The sequence below is a fragment of the Diuraphis noxia genome, unplaced genomic scaffold (assembly GCF_037042655.1).
Source record: "Diuraphis noxia isolate RWA-SAM2 unplaced genomic scaffold, SU_Dnox_SAM2 contig0003, whole genome shotgun sequence".
Lineage (NCBI taxonomy): Eukaryota > Metazoa > Arthropoda > Insecta > Hemiptera > Aphididae > Diuraphis > Diuraphis noxia.
Window position 1 is genome coordinate 71,188,269 of NW_028301713.1, and position 26,623 is coordinate 71,214,891.

Genomic DNA, 26,623 nt, shown 5'->3' on the forward strand with positions numbered 1-26,623 from the left:
ATAAATATATAGATCATCGTCTGGTGTTCAGGCGAAAAGTTTACTTAAGGGCGCAGAAAGCACCTCCGTGCCTGGGTGACTGTGGTGCGCGGTGGTAGAAGGCATTAATAGAAGAAGAACAAAAAAAAATAATTCCGAAATTCCACAAACGAAATCCACTTGAAACAATTTATTGCGATAATTTTTGAATAATATCCGAAATGGCACAAAGAAAAAGAAAAAGAATTGAATTGCAAACACCACACGCAGTGCTAATACAATAATAACACACCGGGGGCATTGGCTTTTGCGTAACGGCCCGCAGAGGTGGTCTTCATCGTAAAACGATGTGCAGAAGTGGCAGGAAAAACGGTTTATAATATAACTTTTAATACGAAACAATTGAATTAAAAATAGATCTATACTACCTGCTACGAATAATAATAATAATAATAATAACTCAAGTTTAACAACCTCTTCTCATATCATCCGCGTTCTGATAACGTTCATTCAAATTCGCGTATAATAATATTATAGGTAACCATTGTGCGTCCGCGGTCTGAATCCAGCTGAGTTGTACATCGCACACACAGGTATTGTTATATGATATAATATAATATAATATAATACTGTAATACGAGTACATAAATTATAATCGGTCTACAAAATCCACAATGAGATGTGTTATTTTATTTTAATATAGCGTAGTACGTGCCATAATAACGTCCACGATAAACAATAAAATAGTAGGCCGTGCGGAGTGGAATAAAAATCTAATTATGAGCGCAGGTAGGTTAGGTATGCGAGTAAAGTCCCGAGAAAAAAAAATTTAACTACACGATTGATTACGTCCCCGAAATGACATAATAAGTTGTATTATTTTAACTCTTCCTCCACTCCTTCACAATATTGTTCTCATTTGACTGGCGACGACGACGGCACTGGATAATTAGATCACCGGAGAAAGTCGTCCATGATGTAATCGGTTTGGAAAGATATTTTTTTATTTTTTTTACGAATTGTTTCGATTTATAGGTACGTTTAGAATATAAAGCATTACCGAAAACGAATACATAACATGACGTGTATTATGCATTCGAGTTTGAGAAGATTCAGGAAACGACAACAACAGCAGCTGTCGGTGGCATGTTGCGGAGAAGTGAAGTAAATCAAACGAGAATTATTCGGGTCATTCGGACTGTATGATTTATCTATTATGTTTAAATTCAATTCCACCTTTCACAATCGACCCAGTTTCGTTAGTTTTATTAGTCCATTATCCGATTGTATTATGTTTTTTTTTTCGTTATTTTTTTTTCTCGTTATAATTATTGTTGAAAAGCCCAAACGAGGAGTGTTGTTGACCGGCGCTGTCGGACTAACGGATTTATCATTAATCGTCCATTCGTCGACGATAACAAACGCAAAGCACAAAAGCACAGACACAGTCTTCGTGGTGCAGCGAGTTACGATCGTCGGCGGTCCGTTGTGCAGACGCTAACCAATAGAGTGTATCAACTACCCGGCCAAACCCGCTATACTTATAGCTATACCGGTGATAATAGTCACAAAAGTCACTTAAATATTATAGGCTACATCGCGGGCGGGTACGGTAACACGAAGTGTGGAGACCGTAGTTTTTTCGTCCGTTTGGTACAAGGTCGTGAGGATCATTAAAATCTCCGCCCATCAAGTCCCCGGTCGACGCATGGCGCTGGTCTTCTCGTAACAACTCAACGCTATCGGTGCCCATAAACAGAATAAACAATCGAACGATTCAATACGCGCGTTGTCGTTACGTAATAATATTATAAGTTATAACGAACACTACTTGTCTCTCCCCGAAATAGTATATAATATATAGGGAGGAATGCCATCAGTGCGTCCATTTTATACATTAATACATTAATATAGTATCATATACGTAGACGTACGTAGAATACGACACACACACGCGCGCGGGCGAACGCGCTCACACAAATAGGTACGATAAAAATTCTTGTAATCTGGTATCGGGTTTCAGTAGAAAGTTGCACGTCGACCTATTTTCATATTATAAATACACACATCACATAATATAATATGAAGGTATAGAAGTTTTAAAAAAAACAGCCATTATATTAATTGAATAAACGATAGTTAACAAAAATGATATTTAACCATTATTGGGTAGGTACCCATAGGTAAACATCGGAAAACACTGCAATCTATCAATAAAATTGCAAATTAAATATAATAATATTATTGTATTGTGTATAATAATACTGAGTCGTTTCTTACATACGTTCGGAGTATTTGATTGGCGCGTCCGGAAGTTCCTTCGCGACGATAACCGCAGCTTAAATTGATTTTATGACCGTCCGAGGAAGAGTTCCGTTCGTAATAGAACGTGTTATGATGCACGGCCGAATCAATCCACGTTCAAATAAGCTGTTGAGCAACAGTAATGTCAGTGATTTACGATGATGCGAAAAAAAATGAAATTCGGTCATAACAATATTATATTAATTATGTACAGAATTATATTAAGTAAAGAAGTACATTTATAACATGATATTGTATCGTAGCCGGCGTAGTATTATATTGTATATTTTTATCATCGAGAGAGCGACCCACGATTATTAACTAGGTACAAGACGTGTGAGTCGGTAACTTATTTTTTTATAATATCGAGGATCGATACAAAGATTTTCAGGTTATAATAATGAACTGCGTTTACGATTATCGGATTATTACTATTAGTATAATATTTTCGAGTTGGTTTAACGTTTAACACTTTCGAGTTCCCGTGGGGCTGTGAAAAAACCTGCAGAGATCGTAGGGGTCTATATTGTATTTATTTATTTATTATTATATTCGATTTGTTCGTAAAACTTTAAGTTGTTGTAACGATGAAACGTTCTTCATTTTTTTTTCTCGGTAAAACGACAAAAATAATAATAATAATAACATGCAGTGCTTAAACGCAACAAAAAATATATTATATAATACGAGTGTAAATGAATATAAATGTAATGGTTATTATAGTTAAACGGACACGATGATAAGTCCAATATCATTGTTCATTAATATTTTAGTATCATTTTACATGTGATTGATCAGCTCGTGACCGCGTTAAGTCACCATCACACATCTCGTAGTATTTTAATATTATTTATTACACCCGTTTCAAAGTAAACGAAATGCCTGCAATACACCTACGTAATACTATTGTTATAACAACGGAAAGTAGCGCGTGAACGATACGTCCACTAAAATTATATTATATAGGTAACTCTCAATTAAAATGTGTATAACATCATTTTTATGTATTTTATTTTACTGAGATAATTATATTAATGATGAATTCCAGACTTCAGTGTCAGTAGGCTTAGATAGCTATTCTAGCTAGGAATGCCTTAATTATTAATTAAAAAAAAAAAAAAATTTCTCATTTTAAATGGATTTTATAAAAGTACACATCATGACATAATAATATTAGGTGAGTATGTGTGTTTTGGAGTCCAAATTTAAATCAATTTGTTATTATTATTATTATAATTTTCAGTTTTTTCTGTGCTAAATCTAATTAAACGGTTGGATCATTTCAAAGAAAATCGTTAATGTCAAATATTTCACGGAACTTTTATAATAAGTACCTACGACCTAGTCATCTAAAACCGACGTAATTGTTTATTTTTCTTCTGAGAAATACAAACATTCATTACATTTGGCATGGTACAGTAAAATGAAATATTTAATTGTAATTAAAAATAAATTATACTGAGAGTGAATAGTGACTAAATGAGTGAATGACGTTTCTAGGTCGCCGTGAGATTTCCATAAAAAGTCGGTTAACGAACACAATAGACGTCAAACAGCTAAACGGAAGTAGTCTCATACATTCTAATTAAAACAATAAATTTAATATTATATAATATAATCATTGTTTATTTTATTTGAAAACCTGCCCCCCCTCGCCCACATAAGAACATTCACATACGCCATCTTAGCAACTTAATTATAATGTAATTAATAATTATATAAAGTCCATTAAACACGATGGGTTACTAGTGACTAATACATTGTTAATTGTTATATAATTATAGCAGAGGGGAGCAAATGTATCAATTGTATTTTTAAAATTTTTACTCAAATTCAAAATTTCTTTGAATATTAATATATTTGCTAGCTAAGGGACAACTTCCCACCACCACCTGCTCCATTAACCCTTGGCTACGACTTTGAATACGACATGAAAGACATTGAAGACATTACCGGGTCTTATATTATAATGTTATTATGTCAAACATGCACTACGTCATGATGGTATTTTTCAGTTTGATCATCGCTGCAACGACGACGGAATGGCCGCGGTAAGTGGTAACTGGTAAGTAGGTTGTAGGTATTATATGGGTACCTACATTATATAGGGTTGCCCGCGCGACCTACATAACGGCTGGTTGTTTTTTTTTTCCACGTCTCTTCTTTTTAAACCTTCTTTTGGGATGCACATATATTAAAGTACAACGTTCGCACATGTATGCGCACAGACGATCATTAATTATTAAATGTATCCGATGGAAAATTATAGAGAGAAAGAATCGTCGAAGGGGAGACGGGCGAACCGTCTGAAGAGTGAATGCATATATAATAGTATGCACGGCACTTCAATCATCGCGTAAAAGGACGGCGTCGCGAAGGGGACGAAAAAAAAAGAAAGCAAAAATCAATATTTCTCCGAGAACCCTCGTCGTATAGATACGCAACGGCTATCATATCGTGTATTTCTTTTTCCGTTTTCGACGATTAATTTATCTTTATTAAAAATGAAACACTTGAGCTGCAGGAATAGATAGTATGCATCGCAGACATGATAATATATTGAAAGAAAATGCTATTATAATATAATGATAGGTCCGACGCCGCGGCTGTTACGGAGGTCGCGATAATATTTTATATCCGTTTCGATCGCCAACATTTGGAAGAGGTGGAGTTGGGGAGCGGCGCGACTAAAAACCGTGGTAAATGTTTAAGCAAATCCGTATATTAATTTTTTTTTTATCTTATAATATTAAAGTTATTAATTATTATTACTTTGTTACGGCGGCTAGATGGCGTTGTCCGTTTTTCCGTCGTATTGATCGTTCTTTAATAAGCACTTAGAAACGACGACGACGTCCGTCCGCGCGCGTGTGTGTGTATGTGTTTTAACCTAATTACTTTAAAAATTATCTCGTCGAATGCAAATTGTATTATTAGTGTGCAACATGGAACGAATTTTAATTACGACGACAGTCGTGTAGTAACCTCGTTCGATAAACGAGTAAGAAACACGAGCAAACGATTGCAAAAATTCCCTACAAGTATAAACTTAAATAGCATATAATAAAGGATACGAGTAGGTATATACGACACGTTGTACATAATATAATATTACAATGGTTTTAATATTATAAATTGTTGTGGTATGGTCGTATATTGTTTTATCGTATTCAATGGAATTACATGATAAATTGATAACATATTGTTACGAGTATTATTTATATTATAATAATTGAATATCGTGAACATATAGTATTTATATGTATATATTATATAATTAATACATTTCTCGTGAAATTTTTAATACAGATGAAATTTCATGATCGGTACCAAAAATATAAATAGAACGTTATTAGATGAATTATTATGTATTTATGAATGTCATGTGTAATTAGTTATTGTGTTATTGGTTACTTTACTCAAATAATAATAAAATAATATAATTACGGACGTAGTATTTGTCGTAAATCTATCAAAAGCTTTGATCTATTTGATAAAAACCTGCGACATTGGGTGATGAATGCAGCATTGCAGTTTAGAAAATCACATATAGAAAAGGGGTGAGTGGGAAATGTGCAGACGACGATTGCCTGCGGGACCGCCTAGGAATCACAAAAACCACCCGACCTTTGCGAAAAACTTTTGATGTGTAAAGTATGTATTTATTATTGAGTTGGAAAAAAAATTCGCATTGGCAAAAGTAATTACGGTGTACAAAACTTTAATATAAAAGCTACAACTTGAAGAATTTATTCGTTATTAAACATTAAAACTTTGCTACTAACATTAATCTAAAGGGAAACTTTTCATTTCGCGTGAGGGGTGGATGTGGGAGAGTGCGAGGAGTATGGTGATGAGGAACGAACGGGTGGAGCGTGGCAGAGTGTGTGTGGGAGCAGTGCACGGAGCTTTTGGCCCCGGACGTAAAGTTTAAACTTAAACTATCAAAACTTGCACCGTAAATTTCGTCCTCACCGTGGCAGCTTTTAATAGAATGAGATTTGGAAAAGACGTGCAACACGATTTTCTGAGAAATAACTCTTAGCGGCGCGAGACGCACACTGAACCCTCTCCGCCTCCCCATCACATTATGTTTCACAGCAACCGATCTACAACCTCTATCTCGGAGGGTAGTCGTCGACTTTCAACTGATTCCAATTGTATACATTATAATGCTCTAATAATAATATATTGTTTTTACACACAAATAAAAAAAAATAAAAAAATGAAATTGACAGGCGGCCAGAGGGTGGTACTTTATCAAAGGCGTAGCGTTTATAAAGGTTAAACGCGGTAAATATTGAAGACTACTGTACTTTGCAGTATAACACTACGTTTTATATGCTTCCTTGTATACATCCGATTGGCCAACTGTAGCAGAGAGTTTTCATTTTTTTTCTTGTTCCCATTTGTTTTTGTTTTTGGTCCGAACCTCGACTAATAATAAACACTTTACATAGTTGTTGCGCGTTCACGCAATCATAATATTATTATGGCCACAGGCGTTATTAAATTAATATAAAATCAAAACTTTATTATACAGCCGACTACCGACATTCGTCTACGACAACAAAACGTATATGTACGGTATATAAACATATATTAATTAGATATATACAATATCCTAATATCCAGCATAATATAATATTGTAGTATATAATTAAACATATTTTGATTTTATGTCACCGTGCGTGATGATAATACGCTAGAGGACGAGGAAGATGTCAATATTTAATTAAAATGTTTACGTTTGTCGTCGTCGGTTTTGTACGTACACATAACGCACACGCGTGTGTTATATATGGCAAAAACGTGAAAGGCTTTTCATCAGAGACGACAGACGAGACGCGTGCAGCGGTATTGTCGCCTGACTGAAATGACTTTCCATTGTTTGTTAAATGTGGTTGTTCGCCGGGGGTGTATGGTCGTAGTATCGGGGTGAGGAACCTAACTGTGATTCGGGGGAGAGGTGGGAAGGGTTGACTCCGCTGTGCCGTGTTTAATGGTTCTTAATTAAACCGACCCCACGGCGTTCTTTCAGAGCAGGTTGAATTTTAACGACACGATGCTTTCCGATTCGGATCAGACGTGTCCAAATAATAATGTGATTATATTTTTAATCGCCGTAAGTGCAGGCCAGGTGTCTACTTGTTTCGATTAAATTAAACTTCGCCAAATCTGTAAGACGACAATGACGATTGTTGGCACGTCCCATCATCGCTGCAGTGTCAATCACGCGGAGATGGACATCCCAAACAGTGTTGATTTTACAACTGGATATACCGAGTGAAAATTGTGTACTTTGTTGATAAAAAAAAAAAAAAATAATAATAAATAAAAAATCCGGACACTCTCGAGCATCGGACATTTGCAGGACGTTTAAGACTTACACTTTTAGGTATATTATAATATACGAATAGTCACGACCCGTGCGACGATCGGTGCATAGCGGACACGGGCAAACACTATAATAGACAATTATTGTACCTAAGTATAAGGTGTACAATATGACTGCATTGCGTGGTTGTAACTACTTCGTACCGAACGGTCCGAAAGTACACTGCATCCGTCGTGTGTCGGAGACACGGATGGACTTTGGAATGCGTACCGATGCAAGTGATCGTCAATTATTTCTCCGCGACAGCGATTGAAAACAAGAGAAACAAAGTGATCGAAAAATGTGTTAATTATAAAATCATAGACGGATAACCAATAAAAAATAATAATAACAATAATTTTAAATGTCACGACTGAATATCGAAACTGGTTTAGTAACAGTAACTGAAATTCTTTCCGAAGGTATATACAGAAATGCCGTGAAGTAATATCATTTGTTAAACCTGTTTTTTTTCTAATCTTCATCACACCTGAATAACCGGCAAAATATATTAGAAGAGTTTTTGTGTTCCAAGACAATTTTATAGCTAGCGTAAAACGTTCGATTTACTGCACTGCAGCTAGAGCTTATGCAAATTCCACTCACATTTACATAGCTTAGTTGTACATAATAATATCATAAAATCCACATTATGCGATTATAATCAGTTTTATTTTTAATTATTTACCAGCGCACGTTAATGAGCACAACACTTCCAAAAAAAATATTATTATTAAATAAACATACATTAAACATATTTTATAATATTTTAATTTTAAACTTAATCGATTTATGAAATAATATTGGGTTACGGATGTAATAATATGCGATCAAGAAACAAGTTTTAGAATTTTTACGTATTATATAGATATAATAGGTTTACTTACTATAATAATTTACTCAAAACTATTTTTTTTTTTTAAAGATTTTAAATTTAAACCGATTAAATGGAAAGGAAAAAAATCCAATGTCTATAATAGAGGTATGGTTATAATATAAACTCACGACGCCGAAATACCGTGGTATGAACATGTAGACACGTCTTGGAAGAAATACAATTATTATTTTAATCAAATGCATATTAAACAAACCCTTTGGAATTAATAATCACTTACGAAGAACATAACAACAATAGACATAAATGCTATTACTACATCAATTGTTAGAGATGTCTGTTCGTTATTCCACGTAATAATGAAACGTTTATAATTGCTTAAAAACCATGTTTCCCCGGTCGATCCAAAATCAAATATTTGAATATAATTACCATTGTACATAATACTGAGATAAAATATATTACATCAGTGTTTCGAAAATGCTCAAATGATGGGTTTCAAATGTTTCGATATTATGTAATATACCAGATAACATATTATTGTGAAAAAGTTAGTTTAAAAAAAATCATAAAATATCATAAGCTTATAAAAGTAACCAGATAGATGTACCATCATTTCGTACAAAGGTAATACGTAGATAATTCAAAAACCAACGTAAATAAATGGTATTCCAACAGTGTTTGCATTTTAACAAAGTCCGAGAAGATAAAATTTGCATTTTCTCCATTACACTAATCCAATTAATATCCCTGTAGACTGCAATATTATAATATATATATATATATATATATATATATATATATAATGTTACCCGCATATTATTTTGTATTTACTAAAATAACAATATTTTTTTTCTGTTGTCATAATAATAATAAAAGATAAATTTAATAACTTAACCAAACATTTTTTTTGTTCTTTTAAAAACATTATATATATATTATATTATTGTATTTAAGTATAAATACATACAAATATTTACTTTATTGATTTATTTTAATGGAATTACGTTGCTGTGTATTATATATTGTGAGAATAAACTTTAATTTACAGCTTTGTAATTTATTTTGTATTGAAAAGTATAATAGTGTTTGTTCAATTAATTATTTATCGATAATTATGATTTACAAGCATACTTAAAAAAAAATCCGTGAGCGTTATCAATATATCAAGAAAATTTTACTTAACATATAAAATTAATAACATGTTCATGACTCATCGATGCTTTTATAATGGATTTAATTAATTCGTATTCCGGATTTTTTTTTCATAACGATGGTTTTAACGGATTTTATATATATTGGACACGAATTATTAGCACTGAGTAATTAGCACTGACTCGCGACTACTGAAAACTTATATAATATATATATATATACCTACATTATATTGAGTTCCAGTAGAATATAGTTATATCTATGCGTATAATAATCATAATACCAGCATTCCATTTATTATGTATTAAAGTTAAAGTTGATTACCAACATTGCCTAAGTGTAGACTTATTGGCAATCGCAGTTATTTTGAAACGTGCATGAGATTAAACGCAAAATTATTAATTAAAATAAATTATAATACAATATTATATCTGCACATACACACGTGCGCATATGATACATAATTAATTATTATGTACATATTCGATCGCAGTAAATGTTATACGTTTGCCGACAGATTATTATGACGAGAATGTTACAAAATATTTTTAAACGAGACACGATGGCAGCGTTTACGTCGAAACGTGTGTTACATCAATATTTGATACTGAAAAACTATCGGTATGGAAAAAAACTCACACATACACTACTATATAAATTATGCCATCACGACATCACGTCGGTCATTGGTCGTAGAACGAAAACAACAAGAACTGTACTGGCGGGAAATGAAAAAAAAAATGATCAATAGCCCTCCGAAACTGATGCAATAATAATAATAATATTATTATGTATATTTTTATTGTTCTCTGCGCGTATATAGATTATTTTACGCCGATTTTTTACTCGGATTTCTGGAAAATATATGACGCAATTCGACCGATGAGATTCGGTGTTTTTATTATTGCTATTATTATTGTTGTTATTTCTACTCGATATTAAAGGAATTAGACAGAAACGATTAAAAAAAGGACAATAATATATATATATATATATGTATATCCTAATAATTATTATTTTAAGTTTTATAGTTATTTACCAGAAATTAAGATATAAACAACTATATACACAGTATATTATAATATTATAGTTATAAACTTATAACTCTTAAGACAGAAAGACTTTTTACTCTATTGATTTTAATTTTAAATTAAAATGCATACCATTAATTTACATATATATATATATATATTATATATAGGTACGTAGTTTGTGTTCTAACTTATAATTATTATACTTTTGAATATAATTTACAGTTAAAAAATACAACTAGGTAACGGTCATTTTACAGCAGCAATACACATTATATAATATTATTATATTGATAGGTACTTATATAATATTTACGTATGGTACGTCATGGATATTTTGTATGTAATTTAATTGTAATTACTCTAATTTGAAATTCGAGAAAACGTTGACATCTGTAGTCGTTAAAACTTCATACCTATATAATATGCTTAATATACGACACGGAGCCATATTTTTTGTGACTTATATATTACAGAATATATAGGTGAGCTAAATCTGTTTGGCTCTACAATCTTCTAGAAAATATGTAATAAATGTACTTACACGAAAAAAAATTGCACATCTGTTAACCAAATATTGGTAAAGAGCCAAAGTAAATGAAACGAAACGTTACGATATTATATTATTATTCAAGTGATATATAAATTTATGAAAACCTCATTCCTATAGTATTTGACACATCCTATTATAATAATTTGGCGAGATGAGATGCCAGCGAGTGGGTCTCGTATCGCGCCGTCCGATGACGTACTATACCTATAAGTACTAACAATTTATGACGAATTATGTAGGATATACGCGGTCGACCCCGTCCCGATTACAATAAACGAAAATAATTAACATATTCACATAAGTGACCATATGCACAATACATACGTATTGGCGTGTGGCTTGAATAGGAATATGAATAAAATATATAATATATACCTATTACGAGCATAAAATTATCCTATTATTGTAAGCATGTCGAACTTATTGTTTTGCGATTTAAATAACTACGATTAATCTATTTATGGTTTACGCGTTGTACAAATGGACGCACAGAAAATAGAAATTACAAGTAAGTTTTTTTTTTATCATTCGTCTTTGATGTGTTAGCTCGCGGAATTATTATAATATTATACTTTTGCTGCCACGCGGGGGGAGGATGTGATGTCGAATATCTGCTGTATATGACGAGGAATAGCTTGAATTTTAAACGTCCTATTTGAATGACGATGTCGACGAGACATCGAATTCAAGAAAAAAAATTTACATTTATAGCGTTTAGATGGGAAGAAGACTCAGTATCGCAACAACTCGGTTGACTGATCCACGATTTCGATATCATATTATTATATTATTTATTATACACACTTACGTTAAAATCTCCAAAAGCCATTAAGTAATTATATATTATTTTATATTGTAATAACATTTTATTTATACAAATGCGGTCGGGAGCTTACATTTTCACGACTTGTACAGTTTCATATTTTGTAATCGGACGTGTAATAATTGAATGTCACTTAAAACCAATTAATCTACTTATCAAATATAATCGGATCAATGGAGCGGCGAGGAATTTTTTTAGGGGCTAAGCGATTTCGAAACGTTGCGCAACGACGGGCTATGTGACATTATTATTATTATTGGTTGAAGTATAGAAGTTTGTATTAGTATTATAAACCATACAGGTATGGCCGTAACGTTTAAAGAAAAAAAAAATAATGATAGCAATAAAATAATAAATAATACCTAGTTGCGGCAGAGAATTTGTATAGGTCGCGATAGGGAACATTACCGTTATAGATCACGTATACTACAATATATATAATAATAACAAACTGCATCGAATATTTTAAAAGGGCACGAGAACATATTATTATTTTTGTTCAGCGACTTCAGATCTGGGTCGTTTCACGCCGATGCAATAATTATTATCACTTTATAACGTAGGAAAAGGTACACACCAATAGTGGCGATTATAACTATTATTTAATATTTTCATTGCGGTACGCGATCACCGCGAATATGACAAAAAACTCCACGACGCCGATCGATCCAGACTCGCGTCGGACAACATTCTGATAAAGAATAATTAATGTGAGTATTAAATTTTAATTGAAAAATTGTTATGTCATACAAGTATTGAAGTCACCCGTGATGGGGTTCGGAATAATAATAATAACTGTACAACACAGCGGTTGCTGTGCAGTAGTTGCAGTCGGCCGAATAATGACGCATTTCAGACGAGTCTGCAGCACTATGCGTTTTTTGTGAGCATTTTAATCGCATATAGGTAAATGGCATGCACACTACGTAGAGGGGGGGTATAGAGGTGAAGGATATCGATTTTTGACACGAGTCTCGATGTCAGATTTTCATCGGAGAATGTTAACGAGTAATTGCGTGAGGTCTTCTCGCACATTTACCAATGCGGTGTGTGTGTGTGTGTGTGTATACACAAGTGTAGGTATATGATAAATATATTTATATATATATATGCAATACACGATGCCAGGCGGATCATATAAATCAGCTGCAGAGTGTATACGAGCGATCAATTCTAAAGACGATATTATATACATTATATAATAATATGGATATATATACGAACGAGTAAGTTATGTTGCTAAAAATTGATCATGTCAAACGGAGGAATGGTTATGGCCAGCTATACATATAATAGCTGCAGCACACATACACGGCCGTTTTTATTCGCAGAGCGTTTAATGCGTACATGTATATGTGTGCTATACACGGCGAATGTTTCGCATTGTTCAGCGGTCGCGTGTGTAATTTATTCTTCGTCCGACGCGATTTTTCACCCCTCCTACCCCCACGACAGCAGTGACACACCCACCGTGTCTGCACATTTTCACGCTAAATGAACCACCGTCCAACACCGGCTCCTATAACCTGCGATCGGTCAGCCGGAGAATATAAGGCCGCAACAAACCGAATAAGAATCTATCGGCGGAAGAAATTCGCATTATACCTATCTGTGTACGTTTTAAAGATATTAATACACGCATTTATAAATATATATGTGTATTGTGTATCTCCCCCCCCCCCACAGAACTGGTTTTGCGGGAAATCTTTATTGGTCAATGTGCGAGAGTTCACGACCGGCCTATAAGATAATATTATTATCTGTCCGGTAAACGAAACCCGACGACGGGATCGCAATAATTATTAATAATAATAAGATATATTATATTATAAGGCGTGTAGCATGCCATTGAAGCAAATGCATCCATTCAAGAAACTGTTACGTATATTGTTGTTACAACTACCATAATTATTCTATTATCATAACTCGTAGAATAGATAATAAAGGAATAACAGATATTGTAGAACAAGCGACACTTGCAGTGTATTAAAATGCGAATGGGATTTATGATCGGAACGGCGAAATAATATAATATAAAAAAATCAAATACAGTGCTGTTGTGGATACCGCACTTATACCATGTTATCGTACTAGCAGTAGACGACTCCGATACAACGGTAACCCTCGTCGGCGGCACACGTTGTACAGGCGGGTAGTTAAGCCCAATAATATGTGCCGCTGATGTTTGGAATATTATGCTGTTATTAAGAACGGTATGTAATATTGAGTTACCGCAAAAACCGCACTGCATCACAATCATTCAAACGCAGTTGATGGCCTAACGTCGTCTCTCTTTTGGGGTTTGAAGTGTTTGAACATCCATAATAATGTACATTGGACATCGATCGGATTTCGATTCTTACTCAGCAGAATAATATTAATATACTTTGCGAGAGTATTTATATTTTTATTGGCTCGATATATATACATATAATAATAGTAATTGTTTTAAGTGGTGCTGTTTGCCAAATTCTGCGGTTTAAACAGGTTGCAAAAAAATAAAAATAAATAGTTTAAAAACATTTCGTGTCTGTCGAAATAAATAGTTTTTATTATTATTATTATTTCATTCTAACCTCGCCGGACAGTGTATTCGATTAACGAAGATTTATTAAATTAATTTAATTTTCGTTTGTTTCGTTTTTCAGCTTTTGTAATTTCGGGGGAGTATTCGCGTGGCGTTTAGCCAAACGGGAAAACGCACAGGGCGAACACGTCTGCCATTAAATATGGGGGTGGGGTACGGGGGTTGGAATCCGACATTGTATGTATATTGTACGTAATAATAATATAATGTATAACCTATTCGAACCGTTTTTGTTTTATTCAATCGCGCCCATGGTGCGGCGTAAGTGGCACGCGATAACGTCCACGCTTCACGTGTACACGTTTTACAATAAAATATATTATAATAATATTATTAATGCACGTATATCGCCATAACCCGGCGCGGCGTGTCGATCGTTTAAAATTTGAAAGACGACGATGGGATTTCGTCGTAACCGTCCACCGATGTCGAACACGTCAATAATTATTATCATATTATGTTTTACAAACGACTCCGCGGTGTAAAACAATGATAATACTAATAATACGAAGTGTGTGTGTGTGTGTGCTGCAGTCCGTGTGTCCGCACATGTGCAGTGTGGCGGCTGTGGTGGTTCATCTGGCCCGGTCAATAATAGTGTGTGCGTGGCACGTTCGTATTTATCGTTTTGTAAGATCATTGTTGTTCTAGTGCGGCGGCGGTGTGTATATACAGCGATCTCGTTTGAATACATTATAGCGCGCGCAATAAATCGACGGGCAGGACACGTCAAATAAATTGATATTCCTATTTAAAACGCAAGCAGTCCTCCGCTTGTCCTCACCTCCGCGGTCCGTCCATTAAATACTCCTTAATATAACAACGTACCTATACACGCACGCGCGACGTACTCGGCCGTATAATTTAATATTATTTATGTCCCATTAAAAACGTATCGAACAATAATAATAATTTACGATTTATATTACAATAATATTATTTTCTACGCATTATACGTATTATATAGACGCGCAACCACCGCCGTGTGAATTATGATGGCACACGCGTAAGTATAGAGCGGGTAAGTACCGATTGCGTGGCAGTCGCCCGACAACGCGATGGCCTGTCCGATGACAAATGGAACCGATGGAAGTGGCGTGCGTGCGTGTTGAGGGGAGGGTGGCTCCCGGGTCGTCGATGGCGTCGTTATTAACTTTGGCGACAGTAAAAAATTCACGTCTCGATCACAATATATTATTATTAGGGACGATCTAGGATGATACCTGCAGAGTTAAAACTAAGTAACTAATACAGTATTATATTTTTATCATTAAGAGCACTGTTTGTTTTTTCTCTCTGGCCCAGGCGCAACGTATAGACAAATAGACTTTAAATGCATGCACATAGAATATATATATATATATTTTTTTTTTTTAACTATAGAAATTCATATAATAATATATTCGAGAGTATGACATATCGGTTTGTCTATATATTGTCTCAAAACAATTTAAACATAATTTAAATTCCCAAACATCTTTTTTTCTTGAATATATCATGTATTAAACTAATATATCATACTCTTGAAAATACCATATTCTATAATTTTGTAATTAGTGATCTTACAATAAGCTGATTATTCAAAAATCATAAAAATGTTTTTAGGTGAAATCGTTTTATCTTTGGTGAGCATTGGCCCGAAAAAGAAAACAAGACATCCTCTTAATATTGATAATATTTTTCACCATATCGTTGCATACGCATTTTCCGCATAACGAGGGTTTTAATATAATATTTTAGTTAAATCATTTAAGAGGTGACATTCGTAGTGTTTCCTCGCCGTCTTTTCATTTACTATCTCTACATCCATTTATTATAATTTATAGATGTATATAAACGATTGTCCGGTGCAGGTGAATTCTACGGTTAGTTTGAAATGCACGTCCATTATGTGGTGCAAATACTGCAACGATTACTGCATAATATTAATGACGACGAACTTTTAATTATTATCGACCGAAACTATTACCTCTCAAAAGGCCGCATGTCCGTTGTCACTAAATATATACATAATATATAAAACTTTGTTTTAGTGTTGTTCACTTGTTTGTATAGTGACAAAGTAATTAAGTAAAATCAATAAAAACAAATTTTAAAACTTTGTTGTAACCTATTTGGCTATTTCTAGTAATTTTATACCAAACAATAAGTTATGTATGTTGTAGGTATGTATAAATTATGTATGTATGTTTAAACTATTTATACACATTTATTATGAAAATATGACACGCAAAAACAATAAAATTAAAATGTCCAACTAGCAATACAAATTTATGTATATTATATTATAGGTGCCAATCAGTTGTTCTCTCCGACTTATCCTCTGTAGGTACTGAGTCGTAATAAAATATTATAATATATTACATGACGTTCAATAATTTTATTATTCAAGAAACTATATTATATTCTTAAAACACCACGTGCCATGCACATAGTCAAACATTTATACCACTCTTCATTAGATTTACAATACCGTAGTATTATTTTTATTCGAGTACAATGAGTACATAATGGATTGCGCGCACAGGAAAGAACAAAAATATAGGTAAACACAAACAAAATAATTCAATTATCGACGTTATACGTCTTAAACGATAAAGTGGCGATGGTATTTAGTCTAGGAATCCAATTTCGATGATAATATTAGGTACACATAGCAAAGACGAATATTATAGGTAGTAAATTGTTAAGTACCTACCTATATAATATAATATGTATAATATATTATTATTACATTTATAGATATTATTACTTATATTAAAACAGAAATTTATAGATGGACCATATTATTATGTCAGTATATATAACAATATTATATATTATTTATATTTTGAACCACCGAAAACAAAATACAATTCCATAATATTATAATGACAAAGATAAAATGTTCTTATTAAAACTACATTTTAGATTCATATGTAAAATGAAAAGGTCAGTTGGTTGTTCAATAAAATTAATAAGGGTTTTTTTTTTTAATAATACATAATAAAAGGGGAAAAATTCAACGTTGTAACATTTTAATTAGTCAAATATTTTGGTTTTTTTTTTATTTTTTAAAGTACCTTCGAGCTCGGTTTTATATTATATCAAGACCCTTTTCCCCGTCATTGCTGTAATTTATTATTTTCCGCACAATATGCACTGAAAGTTCTTCATGTATGGTCTGAATGGCAAATAATATAGGACAAGCTGAAGTATAACTATATTTACATTTCGAATGCATTCATATAATAGCGATCTATAAAGCAATACTTCACTTTAACCTGCAGACTTTCTGGGTTTCTCGTTAATCCTGTATATGAAAATGGCTAGAAGCCAGATATGAATGGATGAAGTATGAAATTAAGGACTTTAGATATATCAAACTTGGGACGTCAGACTAAAACTATAATTATAGTTTATAATAGATAATTCGCTTTTGTGTCGCAAACAATGATATTACCTATATTAATAAGCAATATTGATTGGAAAATACAACGTTTAAAAAAAATTGAATAATTTTAACATTAGTACCTATGTATAATATTATTTAGTGGAACTTGAATATTATAATATATTACTGCAATTATTTTTTTTTTTTTTTGGAAATGCATTAATACTATCAGCATCATCGCCGATAAACTTTGTGAAATAAAATGCCAACGTTAATTAAAACCCAAGGAGCGTTCAAAAATCGTATTATCGCCTTAAAATTCAAATAGTGTACTAAAAAAAAAAAAAAACAGCCAATAATTTAATCTAATGATTTTCACTCGATGCATTAATGACAATACACAGACTACGACAATCTGAAACGTTCGAGATTTATGTGCGAACACGATTCCTAAGATAAATCAACGTAACTAATAGTCCAAGTTTAATAACAAAAATAATAAAGAAACGTAACAACGTACATTATTTACAACTTATTTCTACGCCATGTTTTTTCAGGATTTACATTTGTAGATACATTTTCGTAAGATTGTTTTCCTACATCATACTTCGTGCAAAATAATAAAAATATTTACATATAATATACTCACATTTTGTTTGGGCCCAGACACGGCTCGTATATAATCGTTACGGCCACAGGGAAAAAATTAAAAATAATTTTTAACACAGATGACTCTTACCTGGAAATGAAAAATTGATATTATTATAAATCCCATTATATTGTTGTTATAAGACGTGATATACGTCATTATCAAAAATATTTCAATTAACAAGTTTCGTAAGATATTATTATTGTTTTTATAAATAGAACTATTTTTTATTGATCTAATAAATATCAGCCTTTATTTGTTAATTATTTTATTAATTACAATTTTTTTCCTAATTTATAAAGATTCTTAATTATATATTATTTTTATTTTAATTGACAATAAATATTATTATTATTATTATTATTATATAGTCATTAAAGGTAGTCCACCACGACGCCACGTACAATTTTTTTTCGTATATTGACAAAAATCGAGATGGTTTTTAAAGTAATATTATGTTGACCCTACGCCGTTAATTTATTATTGTTAATTATTAGTAATAAATAATAATAATATAATAATATGTAATCGCGGGTTATCGTAATAATACTCGTACGTGTATATAAGTAATAAGTAATAATGCTGTATAATTTATTACTAAACGCACCGGACGAAATTAATGTAAACGAAAAATTAATCATTTTCGTCCCATCTTTTACGTGCAATATAAATGTGATATTAACATTATTTATCATTACTTTTATTATTATTATTATTATTATTATTCATTTTATATTGACTACATAAAAATATTTTTCATCTGCTTGACAAGTATTATAAAATAAACGTGTCTTCTTGAGTTTACACTGTCGTAATAATACATTATAAATATTACGGTTGATATATAAAGTATACCGTTTTTATTTAAACCATTACGTAGACAACATTTCGCTAAACAACCGCGACGATCGTTTTTATTTAATTTTTTTGTCTTTTTTATATTTGAAGATTTCAACCTGTTCCTGGGTAAGTGTATTTTTATTTTTTATTTGTTTATGCATTTTAACCACACAATATTATATTATTCTAACACGAATGTAACATTGCAATTTATATACATTCCATTAGGAGAATTGGCAAAGTGTGAATACAAATTCACAGATAAGAAATCGTACGTTCGTACTTGGTTTATTTCTTAAGCCACTAATTTATATTCGCCCGGAACAGTCAGTGGACACCTAAAATTACCCCCCTCCCCCCCGTAGTCCATTATGGTTATTGCCGCGGGGACGCCCTAACAGGCCGCGGGCGTCGGCGTCACGATGGAGAGGTGTAGGAGGAGGTGCAGTCGGGATAAGATAAAAACAATAATGCATAAATCAAAACGAAAAGTTTTAGCGGCATTGCGTATTACAAACAGTGGGTTGGTATTGGACGAGAAAAGTAGTTTTGCTATAATACAGGAAGGGTGTTATTAAATGTTATTTGGAGAAGGCTTATAGTAATATTTACGAACACCGGCAGTGGTGGTGATGGCGGGGTGGGAGGTAAGTCGCGGGCAGTGGATGGCCTGATATTAATGTAATAAATATGTTAATTTCGTCCTTGTTTCTTGCTTGAGTACAGTGCTAAGAATAGATTGCGGGGTAAACAATACTCTACACAAAGTTTCCCTCTCACTCTCTCTCTTACTCACGCACAGACGCACAAACACACTCACTCTTTCCATTTCAGACGCACAATAATTATTGTAATTTATTTGAGGATTTTGAGTTACTCGGTGATAAAACCCCGGTGGATTACATATTATACTGTAGAGCTTTACATCTTATTCAATAAATGAATAAAGCAGCACAGTAGTCCCGAGTACCAGCTAAATCAGTTATGTCGTTAAATTACGCGGGTGGGCGCACACACAATACATCCCTTTTTTCTGGTCTTCACCAATAATTGTTGTCATTATAAATATTCGAAAAAAAGGAGACGAATAAAATAATTTATGATGAACACTTAAAAAAACCTTATTTTAATAACTAGAATTTTTTTAAACTCTAATTTAATGCACGCCCATATGAACATAATACGAGTATAATGCATTTAATTTATTATTCCATAACATACAGTATAATATTATTACCGTTACTATTATACTAGGATACCAAGAATTGATCGATTATTCTTATTTTTGAAGACTGTTGGCAGGTGGCAGCTGATATGGACGTGCAGTATATTATCATATTTTAGGCTAAGAAAAGTTTATTATTGATGGCTTATGTGTATGATAATTTATAACACATAATATTTTGTTTTGTTAAAAAAAATGATCTCAATAACTCTTATAATAAATTACCACTTTAAATTCGATGAACATTGATTAAACAAGTTTTGGGTTAAAATCAAATGTCAATTTTTAAAGACATACTGTTTTTAACCTCGTTAAAAATATTTTTTTTGTACCGTATAATTTATTTTATGATTTTCAATCACTTTATGTAAAAACTTTCCCAGTTAATTATATGGTGGGTTGATCGAGTAAATAAGTACGCAGAACAATTTTCAACCGCCATTTCGAATAATAATTGTACATTGTAAATAAAATAATAGACTCTATACCTAACAAAGTATAATGATATGTAATCATCAAGACACGCTACATTTCGTTTTTGAAAAGAAATCGACCAAATTCAATGGAAAAATTAATATTAAAAAACATTAAAATTTGATGGCATTTATTTTTATTCTCGATCAATTACATCTCCGGTGTGTTCAATGTTGCTCAACGCCGTGACTTTGTAACTGCAGGGAGGAGTAGGCATTATGTTTTGTTAAAACTGTCATTGGTTATTTATACGAACAGCTGCAGCAGGTTTATCGTCGAAAACCGTCGAGGTCAATACACGCGTCTTTCTTTTTAACGCGGTGTTTTTTTTTTTTATATATATATATATCAAGTATATTGGTATATTATATATATATACACCATATATCATAGTATATTATGAACGAGCATGACATTTAAATTGAAAAAAAAAACCATTTAAAACAACACGATAGTAAAATAGGTAAAATAAAAATAAGGACAACATGTCAAGGCGGCGGGGGAGTTGAATAAAAGCTACCGAAGTGTTTTCATTTTCGAAGTTATAAATAATGCGATAGGAACGACATCGTAAAACGCGTTTTTACAACATTTGTAATAGTCTGCATTCAAATCTTGCGAGGATGTCGTATTTCTCCTCCGCTGGCTGGTTTATTTACAGGCAGTTTATCATACAAAACGCATTATGTACGTATTATGTGCCCCGGACGTAAAATAATAAACGTGAATTACCAGAACGACGATCCGCCACTTTCGAATGACCCTTTACCACCTAACCGGTCTGGTTCGCGGAAATGCTCCAAAATGAAATTGAAACGAAATAAATAAAAATAATATTATATCTTACCGATATTGGTACGGCTAAAGAGCGTTTAACCCAAAATTTAGTGCCACGACGCGAAGCATAATATTAATAATTTATATTGTGGTGCAATATGCATTGTGCATCACACGCCGCAGGCCATGCAATAATAATAATAATATTATAATGAGGGTAATATTATTAAATCACCGCGGTATTATGTGGCGCGTCGTGACCTATGACAATAATAATAATATCATAATAATGCACAACCCATAACGGTCTATATTATTACATAAAGTCATCCGGACTGCGGTTTTCGACAGTAAGTTGGTGACAACCAAATAATACTGATTTGATATTGGAAAATCGATTATTATTGTTTCCGGTTATAACGCGACGCACCAGCGTGGACGGTTAGTTATTAAGTTATTATTTAACGAATTATAAAAATATTATATGGTTTGTGTTAGTCGCCGTCACTCGTCGCCCGTCAATATCGAAACGAATGATTTCAAAACGATTTCCGCTGTGCGCGAATTCGCTCCACACAAACAACCGTTTTACCTACAAATCGATTGAAATTCGTAACGAAGAAAACATTTTTCTTTTGTGACAATATTATATAATAATGAATGTAAAATCATATTATGATGTGGACTGTAAAATAGTTGGGATAAAATTATAAATTTTTTTTATTATTTTTAAATTGTCAAACAAACTCGTCGCTGTCTCTCTATTTGTTGGACGTGCGCGTTTGTGAATTATACATTTTATAATTAGATGAAATAGAGCTGCGAATCTGCGATACATTTCAACGTTATTATTTCCCTTCGCGGTTGATAACCTCTGCGGTTAGGGATATTATGTAAATCCGAAAACATTGAGTTTAAATAGGATATCCATCCTGAATGATGCTACAAATATTTTGACGTAATTACATCACTTCCGAGGTAAGACTCATGTCTCATACAGAAATATTGTGTGTATAATATTTTGACGTAACGCGATATTCCTTAATCTGGTTAGACACAGAGTGGTTTGACCGCGCGCGGTCGTGGTTTTTATCCGCGGCGGTTTAAAACCGCGTCCGCAGTTTTGTTTACACACTACGAGCGGTTTTTCTTGGCGCCAAATTTAGCAATAGTTAAATTATTGTACACAAAATAAAGTGAATATTGGCGTGCGCTGAACTAAATAATTATCAGTTGCGTCAAACACATGGTAGAGGTAAGACCTTTGTATTGGATTTTAGTTTTCAAGAGTTAACGTACATTTACTTGTATAATGGACAATGGACATCATGTTAAACGACGTTGAAGCCATTGCTATAGCATATTATATTATATTACATAAACGTAATAGTGCTGCAAAGAAGGAAAGATCCAAAAGGAGATATTGGGTAAGTACATCCGATGAACATGAAAAAGATTCAAGGTCAGTTTCAAGTGACCTTCATGACATTAATGGTAAGCCCTGGAGAATTTTTAAATATTTCATGATGTCTGTAACAAGATTCGACGAGTTGGTAAGTAAATAAATAATGATTAAATATTTATAAATCAGAAGGAACCAGTGTGGTATCTACCTCAGGTGCAGGCGCTTAGGTTAGGTTAGGTTATCACGTGAGTCACTCATGAAACACTCCCATGATAGAAATAATAATAACAGCAGTAGACTATAGTAGCGAACGACGGCAACCGAGCAACACCGCAGTCGGTCTCCACTTGCTGTTTGTCAACACATCTGTCGTTTCGACTGTGCCATATAATATTATTTATGTCTAATAAACGATGTAATCGTTCAAGTGCTTGAAAAAAGGGCGATCGAATGGTGAATAGAAGATGGATTTCCAATCGATATCGGAAGAAAAATGCACTGCGTTGCTTTACGCAAAGTAACACGGTATATGATATAACCAAACCTGCGAAACACACAAATTCCGGTGGAACACGTATCTATATTATGACGGTGTTTTAATTGCGAGCTTTTACATTTAAATTTTCGCTACAAAAAATAATATTTTTCCTCTCTTAGGCCGCGTGTCTATTATGAGCCAGTTCCCACATCGTCATCATCCTGGAGTAACTAATATCTATGAAATATTATCAAGACCAATTGTCTGTGCAGGCACTCTCGGTCGAAATCGGAACCCATGGGTTGCATTAGTGATGTATTAATTATTTTTTCTGAGAAAATATATTCTTCACACGTCAAGTCGCTTGAACGCGTTTGCGACGACAATATTGCGCAGCGTGTAAAATTCGAATCAGCTTTATCGTATATTTGTATGTTTTCCACGTTTTGAATATAATATAATAGTATAATACATATTTTATTATAATATTATGCTTATGAATTATTATGATATGCGACGAGGATCGAAAAAACTCATACTTCCATAATAATAATAATAATAATAAACGTTCAAACGATGATGACGACTTCGGCAATACTGCAGGTGGATATAGGCTATGAAGTGACACTAAATTTTCAATGGGTTAAGATTATCATCGTGTATAGGTATATAATCGTGCTGCAACGACGCTGATTACGATGGTGTCGTGTTTGTTGTCTACAGAGAGCTAGTTACACGTCCATTGTAGTTTACCCGGCCGTCACCGTAAATTTTTGTTTAATGAACCCGCATTCATCAAAACGTATGTAACACAACATAATAATATAATATACGCATACAAACGTATTCGGTGTGTAATATATAATAATAATAATAATAGTAATATGTATATTATTGTACGCGAGGTGACAAATTATTCAAACGAACAACTGTTACTGTTGCTGCAGTTATACACTATAATATTATACAACGACGGGTGGCTCCACAAGTTCAGATTATTATGTTCTCTCTCTCCCTCTCTTTCTCTGGCGATCTGATTATATTGTAGCTCTGGAATCGTGGGCGATTTCCATAATAATAATATTATTGTGAGCGTTATTCAACTCAACAAGCTTCACGCTGCGTATAAAACATCGTCGCGATATAGTCCAACTTTGGCTTAAACGCCCGGTTGAACGACACCGTCTAGTCAGAGGTGTGAACGTTATATTATTATATATTATACAGTAGAACCTCTATAAGTCGAATTTTAGATAGCTCGAATTTTTTTCACGCCCCCAACCGATTTGAGTTATCGATGTTCCCACTTATGAAAACGTACCCTTTTATCATTTTATGCATTCGATCGAAGACTTTTTCGTGATCCTTCGATTCTCACGAACTCGCGAAGATTTCCGCAGCTCCACAACACGTACTGTTTCGGTGGCGTAATTAAAAATGTTTTTTTTTTTTTTTTGGGGGGGGGGATTATATGTTTAAGCAAAATCTGTAAGCCTCATATAGTAACCTACCCTACAAAATATAAAATGTTAGCAGTAAAATAAAGTTAAAATAAGTTTTGTGGGGATCTATCCCCCTAATTCTCCCTTAATTACGCCCCTGGTACTGCTGTGTATACACAAATTATATTATAAAAGTATCGTCCATGTAGGTTAGGTTAGGTTTTCAGCAAACCGTCCACTGCAAGACAAAGTACGTCGCTGTATTTGCGTGCACCTATACATCTTGTAGGTATATTATATTGTAAAAGCGATCGTTGTATATAATTATAGAATACTATATGCACGTCAAGAATTAATCGCGTGCGAACAATCACAATTTTATTGTTCAGACAACGGATACCTATCGTAAAAAAAAAAAAACTATTCGGCGGCTGATCTTTGGAATATTAATTATTATGATTACTTTTGCACGATCGTTGGTGATGTATATGACATAAGATGTATTATATACAAGGGCAGATCGCAATTATTGGTATCTTTTCTAATATTATATATATATATATATATATATCATTTACAAACGTTTGGACTATATTTTACACAAACAATAAACTCCAGAATACATATTATTATACACGTGTTGTACACTATATGTATATACCAGCGTTTCTCAACCAGGGGGTCGCGTAGGTAAAAATAATAAAACGATGATTCAAAATTTATATTGATAATGATAGGATATTATTATTGTTCAAATTTTTACCTGATGGAGGGGAGGGGGTCGCGAAGTGATTGACCACATTTTATATCTATTTTGGGGGCCGCGACATTAAAAAGGTTGAGAAACGATCGTATATACCAACGATTAAATAGGTTTAATATTATATCCGTCCATCGCTATTTGAATAATAATACTATTTAGGCCAAACGGCATATTGTGTATACCGAGCAGGTTTTAATTAACCATAACATAATTCAATTTACGAAGAATGTTATTATATCTACTTCAATATAGGTAGTTTCCCATGCATTTAAAAAATATTCTTGAATGCTGCGCAAATACTAACAAATTTTAGCACCGCACACGACGGCCGTGATCATACTGTTTTTGTAGGTTTCATTAGTCCATTTACCATAACAAAACGGAGTGCTGAGATCTGTGCACGCGCCGCCTATACTATATATTTGTTTTGTTCATGTCTTACAAATTATTTTGTAGAATATACGAATAATATAATATTATGGATAAGTGTAAAGACTTACTCGGCCGTTTCAATACTTTTAATGTAATAAATAATAATATTATTATATGTTTT

The 26,623-nt window shown here is 33.0% G+C and overlaps 1 protein-coding gene across 6 annotated transcripts in view; it reads right to left on the reverse strand.

Moving 5' to 3' along the window:
• LOC107164695 (uncharacterized) overlaps positions 1-26,623 on the reverse strand; it is a 104,659-nt gene that overhangs the window by 57,346 nt on the left and 20,690 nt on the right. For 2 of the 6 annotated variants that reach the window (XM_089222420.1, XM_089222423.1), the window contains exon 2: positions 2,264-2,409. The exons of 3 other annotated variants lie outside the window; for them this stretch is intronic. The gene's annotated coding sequence lies outside the window, so the exon portion shown is untranslated. Of the gene's footprint in view, positions 1-2,259; positions 2,410-26,623 lie in introns of all 6 variants that reach the window. One more of the 6 variants, XM_089222421.1, reaches the window with a different exon arrangement.